The sequence below is a fragment of the Ranitomeya variabilis genome, chromosome 5 (assembly GCF_051348905.1).
Source record: "Ranitomeya variabilis isolate aRanVar5 chromosome 5, aRanVar5.hap1, whole genome shotgun sequence".
NCBI classification, from domain to species: Eukaryota; Metazoa; Chordata; class Amphibia; order Anura; family Dendrobatidae; genus Ranitomeya; species Ranitomeya variabilis.
The window spans coordinates 374768299-374786461 of record NC_135236.1 but is presented as its reverse complement, the minus strand read 5'-3'; positions in this window follow the sequence as shown (position 1 = coordinate 374786461).

The following is an 18163-nucleotide window of genomic DNA, read 5'->3' as shown; positions in this document are numbered from 1 at the left end:
TCGCTGTATTCTCACTGTATTCTCTATGTATTGTCCTTGTATTCTCCCTTTATTCTCTCTGTATTCTCTCTGTATTCTACCTGTATTCTCTCTGTATTCTCCCTGTATTCTCCCTGTATTCCCTCTGTATTCTACCTTTATTCTCCCCGTATTCTCTCTGTAATCTCTCTGTATTCTCCCTCTATTTCCTTTGTATCCTGTCTTTATTCTCACTGTATTCTCCTTTTATTTCCTCTGTATTCTCCCTGCATTCTCTCTATATTCTCCTTGTATTCTCTCTGTGTTCTACCTGTATTCTCCCTGTATTCTCTCTGTAACCTCTCCGTATTCTCTCTGTATTTTCCCTGTATTCTCTCTCTATTCTCCTTGTAGTCTCTCTGTATTCTCCCTGTAGTCTCTCTGTATTTTCCCTGTATTCTCTCTGTATTATCCTTGTATTCTCTCTGTAGTCTCTCTGTATTCTTCTTGTATTCTCTCTGTATTCTCCCTGTAGCCTCTCTGTATTCTCCCTTTATTCTCTCTGTATTCTCCCTTTATTCTCTCTGTATTCTCCCTTTATTCTCTCTGTATTCTCCCTGTGTTCTCTCTGTATTCTCCCTGTATTCTCTCTGTATTCTCACTTTATTATCTCTGTATTCTCTCGGTATTCTCCCTGTATTCTCTCTGTAGTCTCTCTGTATTCTCCCTGTATTCTCTCTGTATTCTCTCTGTTTTCTCTCTGTATTCTCCCTGTATTCTCCCTGCATTCCTTCTGTATTCTCCCTGTATTCTGTCTTTATTCTCTTTGTATTCTCCCTCCTTTTTCTCTGTATTCTCTTTATTCTCTCTGTATTCTCCTTTTATTTTCTATGTATTCTCTCTGCTTTCTCCATCTATTCTCTCTGTATTCTCCTTGAATTCTGTCTGTAGTCTCTCTGTATTTTCCATTTCTTCTCTCTGTATTCTCTCAGTATTCTACTTGTATTCTCTCTGTATTTTCCCTCTATTCTCTCTGTATTCTCCATGCAATCTCCCTGTATTCTTTCTATTTTTCTTCGGTATTCTCCATGTATTCTCTCTGGATTCTCTTTATTCTCTCCGTATTCTCCCTGTAATAAAGGGAGAATACAGAGGGAATCTCTGTATTCTCCCTTTAATCCCTCTGTATTCTCTCTGTATTCTCTTTAGTCTCTCTGTATTCTCCCTGTATTCTCTCAGTAATCTCTCTTTATTCTCCCTGTATTCTCCTTGTATTCTCTCTGTATTCTCCCTGTATTCTTTCTGTATTCTCTCTGTATTCTCTCAGTATTCTCCTTGTATTCTCTCTGTATTGTCTCTGTATTGTCTCTGTATTTTCCCTGTATTCTCCCTTTATTCTCTCTGTATTTTCCCTGTATTCTCTCTGTATTCTCCCTGTATTCTCCGTGTATTCTCCCTGTAGCCTCTCTGTATTCTCCCTTTATTCTCTCTGTAATCTCTCGGTATTCTACTTGTATTCTCTCTGTATTTTCCCTCTATTCTCTCTGTATTCTCCCTGCAATCTCCCTGTATTCTTTCTATTTTTTTCGGTATTCTCCATGTATTCTCTCTGTATTCTCTTTATTATCTCCGTATTCTCCCTGTATTCCCTCTGTAGTCTCCCTTTATTCTCTCTGTATTCTCTCTGTATTCTCTTTATTCTCTCTGTATTCTCTCTGTATTCTCTCTGTAATCTCTCTCTATTCTCCCTGTATTCTCCATGTATTCTCTCTGTATTCTCCCTTTATTCTCTCTGTATTCTCCCTGAATTCTTTCTGTATTCTCTCTGTATTCTCCTTGTATTCTCTCTGTATTCTCTGTATTCTCCCTTTATTCTTTCTGTATTCTCCTTGTATTCTGCCTGTATTCTCTCTGTATTCTCTGTGTATTCTCTCTGTAGCCTCCCTGTATTTTTTCTGTATTCTCTCTGTATTCTTCTTGTATTCTCTCTGTATTCTCTGTGTATTCTCTCTGTATTCTCCGTGTATTCTCTCTGTATTCTCCCTGTAGCTTCTCTGTATTCTCCCTTTCTTCTCTCTGCATTCTCCCTGTATTCTCTCTGTATTCTCACTTTATTCTCTCTGTATTCGCTCTGTATTCTCCCTGTTTTCTCCCTGTATTTTCTCTTTGTATTTTCCATGTATTCTCTCTGTATTCTCCCTGTATTCTCTCTGTATTCTCCGTGTATTCTCTCTGTATTCTCCCTGTAGCTTCTCTGTATTCTCCCTTTCTTCTCTCTGCATTCTCCCTGTATTCTCTCTGTATTCTCACTTTATTCTCTCTGTATTCGCTCTGTATTCTCCCTGTATTCTCTCTGTATTCTCCCTTTATTCCATCTGTATTCTCCCTATAGTCTACCTGTATTCCCTCTGTATTCTCCCTGTATTCTCTCTGTAATCTCTCTGTATTCTCTCTGTGTTCTCCTTTTGTCTTCTCTGTAATCTCTCTGCATTCTCCCTGTATTCTCTCTGTATTCTTCTTGAATTCTGTCTGTAGTCAGTCTCTCTGTATTTTCCCTTTCTTCTCTCTGTAATCTTTCGGTATTCTACTTGTATTCTCTCTGTATTTCCCTCTATTCTCTCTGCATTCTCCCTGCATTCTCCCTGTATTCTTTCTATATTTTTTCAGTATTCTCTATGTATTCTCTCTGTATTCTCTTTATTCTCTCTGTATTCTCCCTGTATTCTCCCTTTATTCTCTCTGTATTCTCTGTATTCTCTTTATTCTCTCTGTATTCCCTCTGTATTCTCTCTGTAATCTCTCTCTATTTTCTCTGCATTCTCCTTATATTCTCTCTGTATTCGCTCTGTAATCTCTCTGTATTCTCTCTGTATTCTCCCTGTTTTCTCTCTGTATTCTCCCTGTTTTCTCTCTGTATTATCTCTGTATTCTCTTTTCATTTTCTCTGTATTCGCTCTGCAGTCTCTCTGTATTCTCCCTGTATACTCTCTGTATTCTCCTTGTATTCTCCCTTTATTCTCTCTGTATTCTCTCTTTATTCTCTCTGTATTCTCCGTGTATTCTCTCTGTATTCTTTCTGTAGCCTCCCTGTATTATCTCTGCATTCTCTCTGTATTCTTCTTGTATTCTTCTTGTATTCTCTTTGTATTCTCCTTTTATTTTCTCTGTATTCTCTCTGCATTCTCCATGTATTCTCTCTGTATTCTCCTTGTATTCTGTCTGTAGTCTCTCTGTATTTTACCTTTATTCTCTTTGTATTCTCCCTGCATTCTCCCTGTATTCTTTCTATATTTTTTCGGTATTCTCTCCATGTATTCTCTCTGTATTTCCTTTATTCTATCTGTATTCTCCCTGTATTCCCTCTGTATTCTCCCTTTATTCTCTCTGTATTCCCTTTATTCTCTCTGTATCCTCTTTATTCTCTCTGTATTCTCTCTGTAATATCTCTGTATTCTCCTTGCATTATCTCTGTTTTCGCTCTGTAGTCTCTCTGTATTCTCCTTGTATTCTCTCTGTATTCTCCCTGTATTCTCTCTATATTCTCTTTGTATTCTCTCTGTATTCTCCCTTTATTCTCTTGGTATTCTCCCTGTATTCTCTCTGTATTCGCTCTGTATTCTCCCTTTATCCTCTCTGTATTCTCCCTGTATTCTCTCTGTATTCTCTCTGTATTCTCCCTGTATTCTCTCTGTACTCTCTGTAGCCTCCCAGTATTATCTCTGTATTATTCTTGTATTCTCTCTGTATTCTCCCTGTATTCTCCCTGTATTCTATCTGTATTCTCTCTGTATTCTCCCTGTGTTCCCTCTGTATTCTCCCTGTATCCTGTCTGTAGCCTCCCTGTATTCTCTCTGTATTCTCCCTGTAGCCTCTCTGTATTCTTCCTTTATTCTCTCTGTATTCTCCCTTTATTCTCTCTGTATTCTCTCTGTTTGCTTCCTGTATTCCCTCTGTATTCTCTCTGTATTCGCTCTGTATTCTCCCTGTATTCTCTCTGTATTCTCCCTGTATTCTCTCTGTACTCTCTGTAGCCTCCCTGTATTATCTCTGTATTATTCTTGTATTCTCTCTGTATTCTCCCTGTATTCTCCCTGTATTCTATCTGTATTCTCTCTGTATTCTCCCTGTATTCTCTCTGTATTCTCCCTGTATCCTGTCTGTAGCCTCCCTGTATTCTCTCTGTATTCTCCCTGTAGCTTCTCTGTATTCTCCCTGTAGCCTCTCTGTATTCTTCCTTTATTCTTTCTGTATTCTCCCTTTATTCTCTCTGTATTCTCTCTGTTTGCTTCCTGTATTCCCTCTGTATTTTCCCTGTATTCTCTCTGTATTCTCCCTGTATTCTCGCTGTATTCTCCCTCTATTTTTTCTGTATTCTGTCTTTATTCTCTCTGTACTCTCCCTCTATTTTCTCTGTATTCTGTCTTTGTTCTCTCTGTATTCTCCCTCTATTTTCTCTGTATTCTCTCTGCATTCTCCCTGTATCCTGTCTGTAGCCTCCCTGTATTCTCTCTGTATTCTCCCTGTAGCCTCTCTGTATTCTCCCTGTAGCCTCTCTGTATTCTTCATTTATTCTCTCTGTATTCTCCCTTTATTCTCCATTTATTCTCTCTGTATTCCTTCTTTATTCCCTTTATTCTCCCTTCATTCTCTCTGTATTCTTCCTGTATTCTCTCTGTATTGTCTCAGTATGGCTGCCATGTGTCCACCTTCATTTACTTTATTCTTCTGCTATATTATTACATATGAATTTTAGTGTCCGAATCTTATACAAGGGCATAAATGTTACATACACACGTGGGGGCCTGCCGGGTGTTCAGATCGAGCAGCAAGAGCACTGATAGTACATTGAGCATAATTATTTCACCAAATATATACATTATATATATAGTACTAGCTTTTCCAGCCAGCTAACGCTCGGCACGCTCATTGCTATCTAATTAACAGTGCTGGTGATTAAACTAAAGTAAATAATGACAACATTCAATAGCGCTTGGATTATGTGTGGTGATGTGGTGGGGGCGGGATTATCTGTGGTAATGTGGTGGGGGGAGGGATTATGTGTGGTGATGTGGGGGGGCGGGATTATGTGTGGTAATGTGGTGGGGGGCGGGATTATGTGTGGTGATGTGGTGGGGGGGGCGGGATTATGTGTGGTGATGTGGTGGGGGGGCGGGATTATGTGTGGTAATGTGGTGGGGGCGGGATTATGTGTGGTAATGTGGTGGGGGTAAGATTATCTGTGGTAATGTGGTGGTGGGGCGGGATTATGTGTGGTGAGGTGGTGGGGGCAGGATTATCTGTGGTAATGTGGTGGGGGGCAGGATTATGTGTGGTAATGTGGTGGGGGGCGGGATTATGTGTGGTAATGTGGTGGGGGGAGGGATTATGTTTGGTAATGTGGTGGGGGGCAGGATTATCTGTGGTAATCTGATGGGGGACGGGATTATGTGTGGTGATGTGGTGGGGGGCGGGATTATGTTTGGTAATGTGGTGGGGAGTGGGATTATGTGTGGTAATGTGGTGGGGGGTGGGATTATGTGTGGTAATGTGGGGCCGGGATTATGTGTGGTGATGTGGTGGTGGGGCGGGATTATGTGTGGTGATGTGGTGGGGCGGGATTATGTGTGGTGATGTGGTGGGGGGCGGGATTATGTGTGGTGATGTGGTGGTGGGGTGGGATTATGTGTGGTAATGTGGTGGTGGGGCGCGATTATGTGTGGTAATGTGGTGGGGGGATTATCTGTGGTAATGTGGTGGTGGGGCGGGATTATGTGTGGTGATGTGGTGGGGGCGGGATTATCTGTGGTAATGTGGTGGGGGGCAGGATGATGTGTGGTAATGTGGTGGGGGGCGGGATTATGTGTGGTAATGTGGTGAGGGGATTATCTGTGGTAATGTGGTGGGGCGGGATTATGTGTGGTGATGTGGTGGGGAGGCGGGATTATGTGTGGTGATGTGGTGGGGAGGCGGGATTATGTGTGGTGATGTGGTGGGGGGGCGGAATTATGTGTGACAATGTGGTGGGGGGCGGGATTATGTGTGGTAATGTGGTGGGAGGGCAGGATTATGTGTGGTAATGTGGTGGGGGGCGGGATTATGTGTGGTAATGTGGTGGGGGGCAGGATTATCTGTGGTAATGTGATGGGGGACAGGATTATTTGTGGTGATGTGGTGGGGGGCGGGATTATGTTTGGTAATCTGGTGGGGAGCGGGATTATGTGTGGTAATGTGGTGGGGGGTGGGATTATGTGTGGTAATGTGGTGGGAGGGCAGGATTATGTGTGGTAATGTGGTGGGGGCGGGATTATGTGTGGTAATGTGGTGGGGGGCAGGATTATCTGTGGTAATGTGATGGGAGACGGGATTATGTGTGGTAATGTGGTGGTGGGGCGCGATTATGTGTGGTAATGTGGTGGGGGGATTATCTGTGGTAATGTGGTGGTGGGGCGGGATTATGTGTGGTGATGTGGTGGGGGCGGGATTATCTGTGGTAATGTGGTGGGGGCAGGATGATGTGTTGTAATGTGGTGGGGGGCGGGATTATGTGTTGTAATGTGGTGAGGGGATTATCTGTGGTAATGTGGTGGGGCGGGATTATGTGTGGTGATGTGGTGGGGGGCAGGATTATCTGTGGTAATGTGATGGGGGACAGGATTATTTGTGGTGATGTGGTGGGGGGCGGGATTATGTTTGGTAATGTGGTGGGGAGCGGGATTATGTGTGGTAATGTGGTGGGGGGTGGGATTATGTGTGGTAATGTGGTGGGAGGGCAGGATTATGTGTGGTAATGTGGTGGGGGGCGGGATTATGTGTGGTAATGTGGTGGGGGGCAGGATTATCTGTGGTAATGTGATGGGGGACGGGATTATGTGTGGTGATGTGGTGGGGGGCGGGATTATGTTTGGTAATGTGGTGGGGAGCGGGATTATGTGTGGTAATGTGGTGGGGGGTGGGATTATGTGTGGTAATGTGGTGGGGGCGGGATTATCTGTGGTAATGTGGTGGGGGGGCGGGATTATGTGTGGTAATGTGGTTGGGGGGCGGGATAATGTGCGGTAATGTGGTGGTGGGGCGCGATTATGTGTGGTAATGTGGTGGGGGGATTATCTGTGGTAATGTGGTGGTGGGGCGGGATTATGTGTGATGATGTGGTGGGGGCGGGATTATCTGTGGTAATGTGGTGGGGGGCAGGATGATGTGTGGTAATGTGGTGGGGGGCGGGATTATGTGTGGTAATGTGGTGAGGGGATTATCTGTGGTAATGTGGTGGGGCGGGATTATGTGTGGTGATGTGGTGGGGAGGCGGGATTATGTGTGGTGATGTGGTGGGGGGGCGGAATTATGTGTGACAATGAGGTGGGGGGCGGGATTATGTGTGGTAATGTGGTGGGAGGGTAGGATTATGTGTGGTAATGTGGTGGGGGGCGGGATAATGTGTGGTAATGTGGTGGGGGCGGGATAATGTGTGGTAATGTGGTGGGGAGGCAGGATTATCTGTGGTAATGTGATGGGGGATGGGATTATGAGTGGTGATGTGGTGGGGGGCGGGATTATGTTTGGTAATGTGGTGGGGAGCGGGATTATGTGTGGTAATGTGGTGGGGGGTAGGATTATGTGTGGCAATGTGGTGGGGCGGGATTATCTGTGGTAATGTGGGGGGGCGGGATTATGTGTGGTAATGTGGTGGGAGGGCGGGATTATGTGTGGTGATGTGGTGGGGGGCGGGATTATGTGTGGTGATGTGGTGGTGGGGCGGGATTATGTGTGGTAATGTGGTGGTGGGGCGCGATTATGTGTGGTAATGTGGTGGGGGGCGGGATTATGTGTGGTAATGTGGTGGTGGGGCGCGATTATGTGTGGTAATGTGGAGGGGTGGGATTATGTGTGGTGATGTGGTGGGGGGCGGGATTATGTGTGGTGATGTGGTGGGGGCGGGATTTTGTGTGGTGATGTGGTGGGGGGCGGGATTATGTGTGGTGATGTGGTGGGGGGGCGGGATTATGTGTGGTAATGTGGTGGGGGGCGGGATTATGTGTGGTAATGTAGCGGGGGGGCAGGATTATGTGTGGTAATGTGGTGTGGGGGCGGGAATATCTGGTAATGTGGTGGGGGGCGGAATTATGTGTGGTGATGTGGTGGGGGTGGGATTATGTGTGGTAATGTGGTGGGGGGGATTATCTGTGGTAATGTGGTGGGGGGTGGGATTATGTGTGGTGATGTGGTGGGGGGCAGGATTATGTGTGGTAATGTGGGGGGCGGAATTATGTGTGGTGATGTGGTGGGGGGCAGGATTATGTGTGGTAATGTGGTGGGGGGCGTGATTATGTGTTGTAATGTGGTGGGGGGGTGGGATTATGTGTGGTAATGTGGTGGGGGGCGGGATTATGTGTGGTAATGTGTTGGGGGGGCGGGATTATGTGGGTTAATGTGGTGGGGGGTGGGATTATGTGTGGTAATGTGGTGGGGGGCGGGATTATCTGTGGTAATGTGGTGGGGGGTGGGATTATGTGTGGTGATGTGGTGGGGGGGTTAATTTTATTGGTGATGTGGTGGGGGCGGGATTATGTGTGGTGATGTGTTGGGGGCGGGATTATGTGTGGTGATGTGGTGGGGGCGGGATTGTGTGTGGTGATGTGGTGCGGATTGTGTGTGGTAATGTGGTGGGGGGCGGGATTATGTGTTGTAATGTGGAGGGGGCGGGATTGTGTGTGGTAATGTGGTGGGGGGCGTGATTATGTGTGGTGATGTGGTGGGGGGGGTTAATTTTTTTGGTGATGTGGTGGGGGCGGGATTATGTGTGGTGATGTGTTGGGGGCGGGATTATGTGTGGTGATGTGGTGGGGGCGGGATTGTGTGTGGTGATGTGGTGCGGATTGTGTGTGGTAATGGGGTGGGGGGCGGGATTATGTGTGGTGATGTGGTGGGGGCAGAGCTAATGTGCAGAGGGCGGGATTAGCGAATGTGATGTGGTGGGGGGGCGAGATTATGTGTGATGATGTGATGGGGGTGGGAATATGTGTGGTGATGTGGTGGGGGTGGGATTGTGTGTGGTGATGTGGTGCGGATTGTGTGTGGTAATGTGGTGGGGGGCAGGATTGTGTGTGTGGTAATGTGGTGGGGGGCGGGATTGTGTGTGGTAATGTGGGTGCGGGATTGTGTGTGGTAATGGGGTGGGGGGCGGGATTGTGTGTGGTAATGGGGTGGGGGGCGGGATTGTGTGTGGTAATGGGGTGGGGGGCGGGATTATGTGTGGTAATGTGGTGGGGGGCAGGATTATGTGTAATAATGTGGTGGGGGCGGGATTATATGTGGTAATGTGGGGGGGGTGGGATTATGTGTAATAATGTGGTGGGGGGCGGGATTATGTGTGGTAATGTGGGGGTGGGTGGGATTATGTGTGGTAATGTGGTGGGGGGCGGGATTATGTGTGGTGATGTGGTGGGGCGGGATTTTGTGTGGTGATGTGGTGGGGGGCGGGATTATGTGTGGTAATGTAGCGGGGGGCGGGATTATGTGTGGTAATGTGGTGGGGAGTGGGATTATGTGTGGTAATGTGGTGTGGGGGCGGTAATATCTGGTAATGTTATGGGGGGCGGGATTATGTATGGTGATGTGGTGGGGGCGGGAATATGTGTGGCAATGTGGTGGGGGGTGGTATAATCTGTGGTAATGTGGTGGGGGGCAGGATTATCTGTGGTAATGTGGTGGGGGGTGGGATTATCTGTGGTAATGTGGTGGGGGGGCAGGATTATGTGTGGTAATGTGGTGGGGGCAGGGATTATGTGTGGTGATGTGGTGGGGGGCGGGATTATGTGTGGTAATATGGTGGGTGGCAGGATTATGTGTGGTAATGTGGTGGGGGGTGGGATTATGTGTGGTAATGTGGTGGGTGGCGGGATTATGTGTGGTAATGTGTTGGGGGGGGCGGGATTATGTGGGTTAATGTGGTGGGGGGTGGGATTATGTGTGGTAATGTGGTGGGGGGCGGGATTATCTGTGGTAATGTGGTGGGGGCGGGATTATGTGTGGTGATGTGGTGGGGGTGGAATTATGTGTGGTAATATGGCGGGGGGCGGGATTGTGTGTGGTAATGTGGGGGGGGGGGCGGGATTATGTGTGGTGATGTGTTGGGGGCGGGATTATGTGTGGTGATGTGGTGGGGGCGGGATTGTGTGTTGTGATGTGGTGCGGATTGTGTGTGGTAATGTGGTGGGGGGCAGGATTGTGTGTGGTAATCTAGTGGGTGCGGGATTGTGTGTGGTAATGGGGTGGGGGGCGGTATTATGTGTGGTGATGTGGTGGGGGCAGAGCTACTGTGTAGGGGGCGGGATTAGCGAATGTGATGTGGTGGGGGGGCAAGATTATGTGTGATCATGTGGTGGGGGCGGGATTATGTGTGGTGATGTGTTGGGGTGGGATTATGTGTGGTGGAGTGGTGGGGGCGGGATTGTGTGTGTGGTAATGTGGTGGGGGGTGGGATTGTGTGTGTGGTAATGTGGTGGGGGCGGGATTGTGTGTGGTAATGTGTTGGGTGCGGAATTGTGTGTGGTAATGGGGTGGGGGGCGGGATTATGTGTGGTAATGTGGTGGGAGGCGGGATTATGTGTAATAATGTGGTGGGGGCGGGATTATGTGTGGTAATGTGGGGGGTGGGATTATGTGTAATAATGTGGTGGGGGGCAGGATTATGTGTGGTAATGTGGTGGGGGGCGGGATTATTTGTGTTAATTGGGTGGGGGGCGGGATTATGTGTAGTGATGTGGTGGGGGGGCGGGATTATGTGTGGTAATGGGGTAGGGGGCGGGATTATGTGTGGTGATGTGGTGCGGATTGTGTGTAGTAATGTGTTGGGGGGTGGGATTATGTGTGGTGATGTGGTGGGGGCGGGATTATGTGTGGTGTTGTGGTGGGCGGGCGGGATTATGTGTGGTGATGTGGTGGGGGGCAGGATTATGTGTGGTGATGTGGTGGGAGCGGGATTATGTGTGGTGATGTGGTGGGGGCGGGATTGTGTGTGGTAATGTGGTGGGGGGCAGGGTTATGTGTGGTAATGTGGTGGGGGGCAGGATTATGTGTGGTAATGTGGTGGGGGGTGGGATTATGTGTGGTAATGTGGTGGGGGGCGGGATTATGTGTGGTAATGTGTTGGGGGGGCGGGATTATGTGGATTAATGTGGTGGGGGGCGGGATTATGTGTGGTAATCTGGTGGGGGGCGGGATTATCTGTGGTAATGTGGTGGGGGGCGGTATTATGTGTGGTGATGTGGTGGGGGGTGGAATTTTGTGTGGTAATATGGCGGGGGCGGGGTTGTGTGTGGTAATGTGTTGGGGGCGGGATTATCTGTGGTAATGTGGTGGGGGGGTTAATTTTTTTGGTGATGTGGTGGGGGCGGGATTATGTGTGGAGATGTGTTGGGGGCGGGATTATGTGTGGTGATGTGGTGGGGGCGGGATTGTGTGTGGTGATGTGGTGCGGATTGTGTGTGGTAATGTGGTGGGGGGCAGGATTGTGTGTTGTAATCTAGTGGGTGCGGGATTGTGTGTGGTAATGGGGTGGGAGGTGGGATTATGTGTGGTGATGTGGTGGGGGCAGAGCTACTGTGCAGGGGGCGGGATTAGCGAATGTGATGTGGTGGGGGGGCGAGATTATGTGTGATGATGTTGGGGCGGGATTATGTGTGGTGATGTGTTGGGGGTGGGATTATGTGTGGTGATGTGGTGGGGGGCGGGATTGTGTGTGGTGATGTGGTGCGGATTGTGTGTGGTAATGTGGTAGGGGGAGGGATTGTGTGTGTGGTAATGTGGTGGGGGGCGGGATTGTGTGTGGCAATGTGGTGGGTGCGGGATTGTGTGTGGCAATGGGGTGGGGGCGGGATTATGTGTGGTAATGTGGTGGGGGGCGGGATTATGTGTAATAATGTGGTGGGGGGCGGGATTATGTGTGGTAATGTGTGGGGGGTGGGATTATGTGTGGTAATGTGGTGGGGGGCGGGATTATTTGTGGTAATGGGGTGGGGGGCGGGATTATGTGTAGTGATGTGGTGGGGGGGTGGGATTATGTGTGGTAATGGGGTGGGGGGCGGGATTATGTGTGGTGAAGTGGTGCGGATTGTGTGTAGTAATGTGTTGTGGGGTGGGATTATGTGTGGTGATGTGGTGGGGGGCGGGATTATGTGTGGTGATGTGGTGGGCGTGCGGGATTATGTGTGATGATGTGGTGGGGGGCAGGATTATGTGTGGTGATGTGGTGGGGGCGGGATTATGTGTGGTGATGTGATGGGGGCGGGATTGTGTGTGGTGATGTGGTGGGGGGGTGGGATTATGTGTGGTAATGGGGTGGGGGGCGGGATTATGTGTGGTGATGTGGTGGAGGGGGTGGGATTGTGTGTGGTGATGTGCGGATTGCGTGTGGTAATGTGGTGGGGGGGATTGTGTGTGGTAATGGGGGGGGCGGGATTATGTGTGGTGATGTGGTGGGGGGCGGAGCTACTGTGCAGGGGGCGGGATTAGCGAGTAATCACTATGCCTCTTATATATATAGATGTTTGTAACCTATGACTACATTTGCTATATAAGTCCGCTTTGCATTTGAATTTAGCTTATTGTTCTATTATCCCTCTAGTTACCTTTAGAATTATCTATTTAATCAATCAATCTATCCTATCTATGTACAATTATCAATATGTGTATCTATCGACCTATCTACAATAGCAATTTATGTCTGTCTGAAGAATCTATTTGTGTATCTGTCCATTATTCATCTATCTACAGTATTTATATCTATCTACATCTAACTACAGTATCTTTCAATAATTATCTATCTATCTATCTATCTATCTATCTATCTATCTATCTATCTATCTATCTATCTATCTACTACTGTGTTCTATTGAGATCTTTTCACAGCACCAGCACATAGAGATTTGGTCCTATCTCCAACAAGTGGCTAGCGCCTACACATACCAAAGCAATTATTAATGATGAGCCTTTTAGCTGCAGGACATTGCTTTTAATTCTTATTCCTGAGACTAAAGAAGTATCATGTGCACTTTATAGATAGTGGTATCTATCCTTACAATAGAATTGTGTAATCAAACTTGGTTTCCAGCTGCAAGGATTTTTTTGTTAAGACTAGTAATGAGCAATTATTAATCATTATGCTTGTGGTAATAAAACACACAATGAAAACAGTTTATGTTTAACAAAACAAATGTAAGGAAAATATATCTACCATGTAATATAATATTTATTATTGATCATATTGAGATGGTATCAGTGATTGCTATGAGGACGGCAGGAAAACCAATGCAGTTGTATGTGTGAGGAGGTTGCGAGATTCATTAACGGACAGGAGGCACAGCAAGGGTTGAGTTAACTTTACTGATACAGGGGTATACTCCATGCAGGGAGGGGAAAGTAGAGGCAGGGGTAGGGCAGGTGATAGGAGCACAATAGGTGTGCTGGGAGAGGTAATGAAGGCAAAAAATATAACAACTGTTCATCAAGGGTAAAACTTATCAGTCTGACGGCTTCCTGACTTCAGAGTCTTAGGTTCTAACGGTGGTGCCCACACGGACGGCACGTGATGAATTCGGCTTTGATGATCCGGCTCTTGGCAATGGCTATGGGTCCTTGACGTCTTGCATGGGGTTCTGGGTTCATGATGTGGGTTGAGAGTGAATAGTGGTCTCCAACACTGCCAGGGCTTAGCGAAGCTCGGCAGAAATAGGCAGGTGAGAAAGGGAACATTACTCGGTAACTCACCCGGGGTTTCTTAGGCGGCATGCGCACATAATTTACTGTCCCGTAGCGTCGGGTACCTAGAGTAGTGGGAGCCGACCGGCAAAATACAGTTCTCCGGTCACAGTCTCTGCAAGTGGCAACAGGGATAATATAGCATGGGCCTGCGCGGCCACTGTGCTCAGAGGACGGAGCACCAAACTTCCCCTGCTGCTCGCTGCGTGCTTCCATCTAGTCTCTCCTCCTTTTCGCTTGCTCTCCCCTTTTTATCCTAGCTATGCTCCCTGCTGTCCAGTGCAAAGGTCAGTCTGGGTCCCTAAGCTTTCCCCCAGACAACAATGGTGACAGTCCTGACAGTTCCGGACCCGGTGCTAGAAAGGTACTCCCGGTCTTGTTCATCTTCTTACATATGGCCATTGACTTGTACTGTAAAATATATCACAATAGTGTCAGTAATAAAGATATTGTACAATGGGGATGGTACTGTGTGCTCAAGTACTTTCCTTTTCTTCCCTGCTTCCGATGTAGATAGTGCTATCAGAGACAGACAGGAATCTCTTAATGTCTCACATGCAGCAGACTAGTTAAAAGGCTGCACTTTTATTATTATTATTATTATTATTATTATTATTATTTATTGTTATAGCGCCATTTATTCCATGGCGCTTTACAAGTGAGGAGGGGTATACATAATAAAAACAAGTACAATAATCTTGAACAATACAAGTCATAACTGGTACAGTAGGAGAGAGGACCCTGCCCGTGAAGGCTCACAATCTACAAGGGATGGGTGAGGATACAGTAGGTGAGGATAGAGCTGGTCATGCAGCGGTTTGGTCGATCGGTGGTTACTGCAGGTTGTAGGCTTGACATATAAGTGTAGGGGGTATGGTAAAATGAGCTTATGTCTTTGCCCTTTTCCCTTATCCCGGTGCCGTATATTATTAGTATATGTGTACAGGTTAACATATGTTGATATTGCTACGTGATTTAAGTGTACTATCACCTCGTATATAATATTATTGCTACACAATCAGGTGTATTACCGTGTCTTGTTCACTATATATAATGCAATGTATATATTTGCTATTTCGTGTATCTGTTAAATAGGGAAAGCGTAGTACTAAAGTTTGCCCACAAAATGGAGTACCTTAGAATAGTGTACATAATACTACATAGGAGTTTCACATAGCTGGGAACTAGTTACTGTAGGAGGGGTCAGTTGCAACTAAGGGAAGGAGTGTTTCCTGTATCTAGTTAGAAGGGCCCAAGCGCCCAGACAGTCCACATGGGCTTAAGTGCCCAGGACATTAGCAGCTACCACGCAACGTTGATTGATTAAAGGAAGATAGCCCAGCCATCCACAGCATCAGGCCAGAAGAGCGGAGTCCAGTAAAGCAGCAGGAAAGGAGAAAGAAAAGACAGTACGGGTTGCACAGGTAGCCCTAAGATGTGGCAGGTTATAGATTGGTCGGATGCTCTCAGCACCAGGGCAAAATGGTTGCTGGGGGAGCTTCCAGAAGCAGCGAGCCTGAAACCGGAGGACGTTGGGTCACCACAATATACATTGCTGAAGGGCAGATTACTCGCCAGGAGGATATGAAAACTCTTTGTCTGGGGCGAGACAGACTGAGGAGAGCTTAACCGTAGCAGAGCTGAATTGGGAGGACACTGAGGAACCATGCGGCACGGTCCGACCATGGTATGTGTTGTGTGAAAGGAAGGAAGGTACAAGGAAAATAGAGGAGATGTATTATGCGAATTCTGTTGTAAATGCTTTGAAGAATATGGATGTGCTGGGTATAGCTTCCAGTAAAGTTGTTTATTTGAAAATTGAGAAGGACTGTGTCTCAATCTTTATTGCACCGACTGATGGAAATCCACAGGGAGACAGAGGTGACCCCGACGGTGCATAGAATAGAGCCACAGGTATACAAAGTAATGGACAATGTTTTCATGTATTGGGAGACCAGGGCACTGATATATCAGAGTGTTCGGCCATGACTACTGCCCTGGTCTAGCCCCTTACATTTGGCGTAGGGCGGCTGGATGATGAAACCATGCAGCGAGGAAGCACTGTAAGAAATAATGCTGAGCTATGTGAGGAGCTGCCTGAATTGGAAGACATGGAGATGCCAGCTGACAGCGACTCTGAAATTTGCGATTTTGAGATAGATACTTGTGCTTTGTTGCTCACCATTACAGTATTACAGACGGATGTTACTGATTTGCAAATGGCGCAAACAGCTATGGAGAAGATGGCGGCCGTTGGCGCGAAAATTGGAGAGGGTGCCGCCTTTCGTGGGTGTCATGCAGGAAATTTGGAGCCAGAAGAAAGAAGACCGCACCCCGTTGTGATAGAGGCCCGCCCAAAATGGGTGCAGACGAAGATAGAGCTCCCGCCCCCACAGTTGTACTTAGAGAAATGGGTGGAGCCACAGGAAGTGACTCCACGAATGGGTGGAATTCCGAAAAGACAGACTATCTGGCATTGGACGATGTGCCATTATCTGCTGACGGAGAGAGACACAACATGTCACACCGTGGCGGTATGGGTGGCCAAGACTGGAGGCGATCCAAGGTCCGGGTGAAGGCAGGCCTGCAGTATGAGGCCTGGTGGACAGAAGTATTGGAAGAGCACTCTTCATCTTGACATCCGCCTCTACTACCCGCGAAGGCCGAGGACTATGAGGAAGATGGTGAACCAGTAACAACCCGACGAGAGGCCGCAGGTAAGAAAGAGATTCTGGAGGCGGCTCTGCGAAGCATCTTGGTGGCCGCAATGGCTGAAATTGGCGGTCGTGCTGGAAGACTATCATCCGGCACGGTGGAAAAGACTAGTAAAAAATTAGCCTAATTAATGGAGGACATTCTAAAATATAAGGCACACGTAGACTTCTCTAGGAGGGAAGCATCTCTACAAACAGTAAAAAGTAGGAAACACAAACAATCTACTAAGGATTTATTGGAGTTCAAGTAGAAAAAAGTTTACTCCTTTCTCCAGGAGGAAAAAAGAGTGGAAAGCACAGTAGATATCTCTTCATCGGATATTGACTTCTCTGATACAGATCGAGGAGCCAACTTTTCCTCAGGAGGGAGGGGTGGTAGAGGTGGAACTAGGAGAAGAAATTTTAGAACAAAATTGGGAAAGACAGGAGTGGAGAACGTATATGCACATGAGAAGCAATTATCGGAGAGACCCCTCCCCAGCAGGACCCTCTACAACATCTTCCTCATCTTCATTATCTTTTTTGGAGAAAGGGAGAGATGTGGGAGCAGCCCCTTTTGGGGAAAAAACGGGGGATCATCCTGCCGGAAAAAAGTAGATGAGAACAAGATTATTAATATTTCTAACTACTCATTATCCCCCTTGGAGGAGTCAGTATTATCAAAGGGATTATCCTTTGTGCCTACAAACCACTTTGATGAATTTGTATGGGTAAAGGATATTAATCTTTTTGCCTGAAAATTAAAATGGAAAAAGATTTTTAAGACATGACCGTGCTGAGTGTGAGTCCCTGGGAATTGCAGAGGAAGATCTTCCGAATGTAAGGACACTTGCTGGATTAATGTGTGAGGCTGAAAGAGAGCCGGGACTGGGACCGTTTACTGACCTTAGGGTGAAGAGTACTAAGATGCCCCCGTGTATGGAGTATAATAATATTGATATAATTGTTAAATTGGTTACCAAAGAACTAAACTCGAGCTCTTACACATAATTATTCAAATATGTCTAGATTGGAAAGGGAAACATTGGATGGGCTTGCAGACAAGAATTTAATTTTTAAACCCTCGGATAAGGGGGGTAACCTTGTGGTGTTAAATCATGGTAATTATTTACAGATGTGCAATAGGATATTGAAGGATGAGGAGACATATCAAATCTTAAAGGAGGATCCAACAAAGATTTTTACAAAAAAGTTGGAAGGGTTGTTGTCTGAGGCTCTATCCCAAAATATCATATCAAAAACTGAATGTGGATTTATGTACCCTAGGTTTCCGGTCCTGGCTGTCTTTTATCTTTGACAAAAGAAAAAGAAAAAAGAGGGACGGCACTACTTTCCACTTGGAGACCTTCAGCCTCTGTGCACATCAAGTGCTTTCATACAGAAAAGCAGTCCAAATTCCACCACAAGCTACCGGGTGGACAGACCCGTGGAAGTGCAGTGAGAGCGCGAAACGGCCATCGTCTTCACACTGCTCACAGGAGCTCCTTGTTTACTCTCCCGGCCATGATGTTTTAATGAACATTTAATAAAGTAAAGACAAGCTTCAGATCGGTGAATGCCCTCCTTCCTTTCTTATGCAATGCACTGGCTGTCTTTTATGCCTTACCAAAGGTGCATAAGGGCCTTAATCCCCTTAAAGGCCGCCCTATTGTGGCTGGAATTGGATCAATTACACAAAAGTCTGGTCTATATGTAGATAACATACTTAGGCCATTTGTAGTATCCCTACCGTCCTA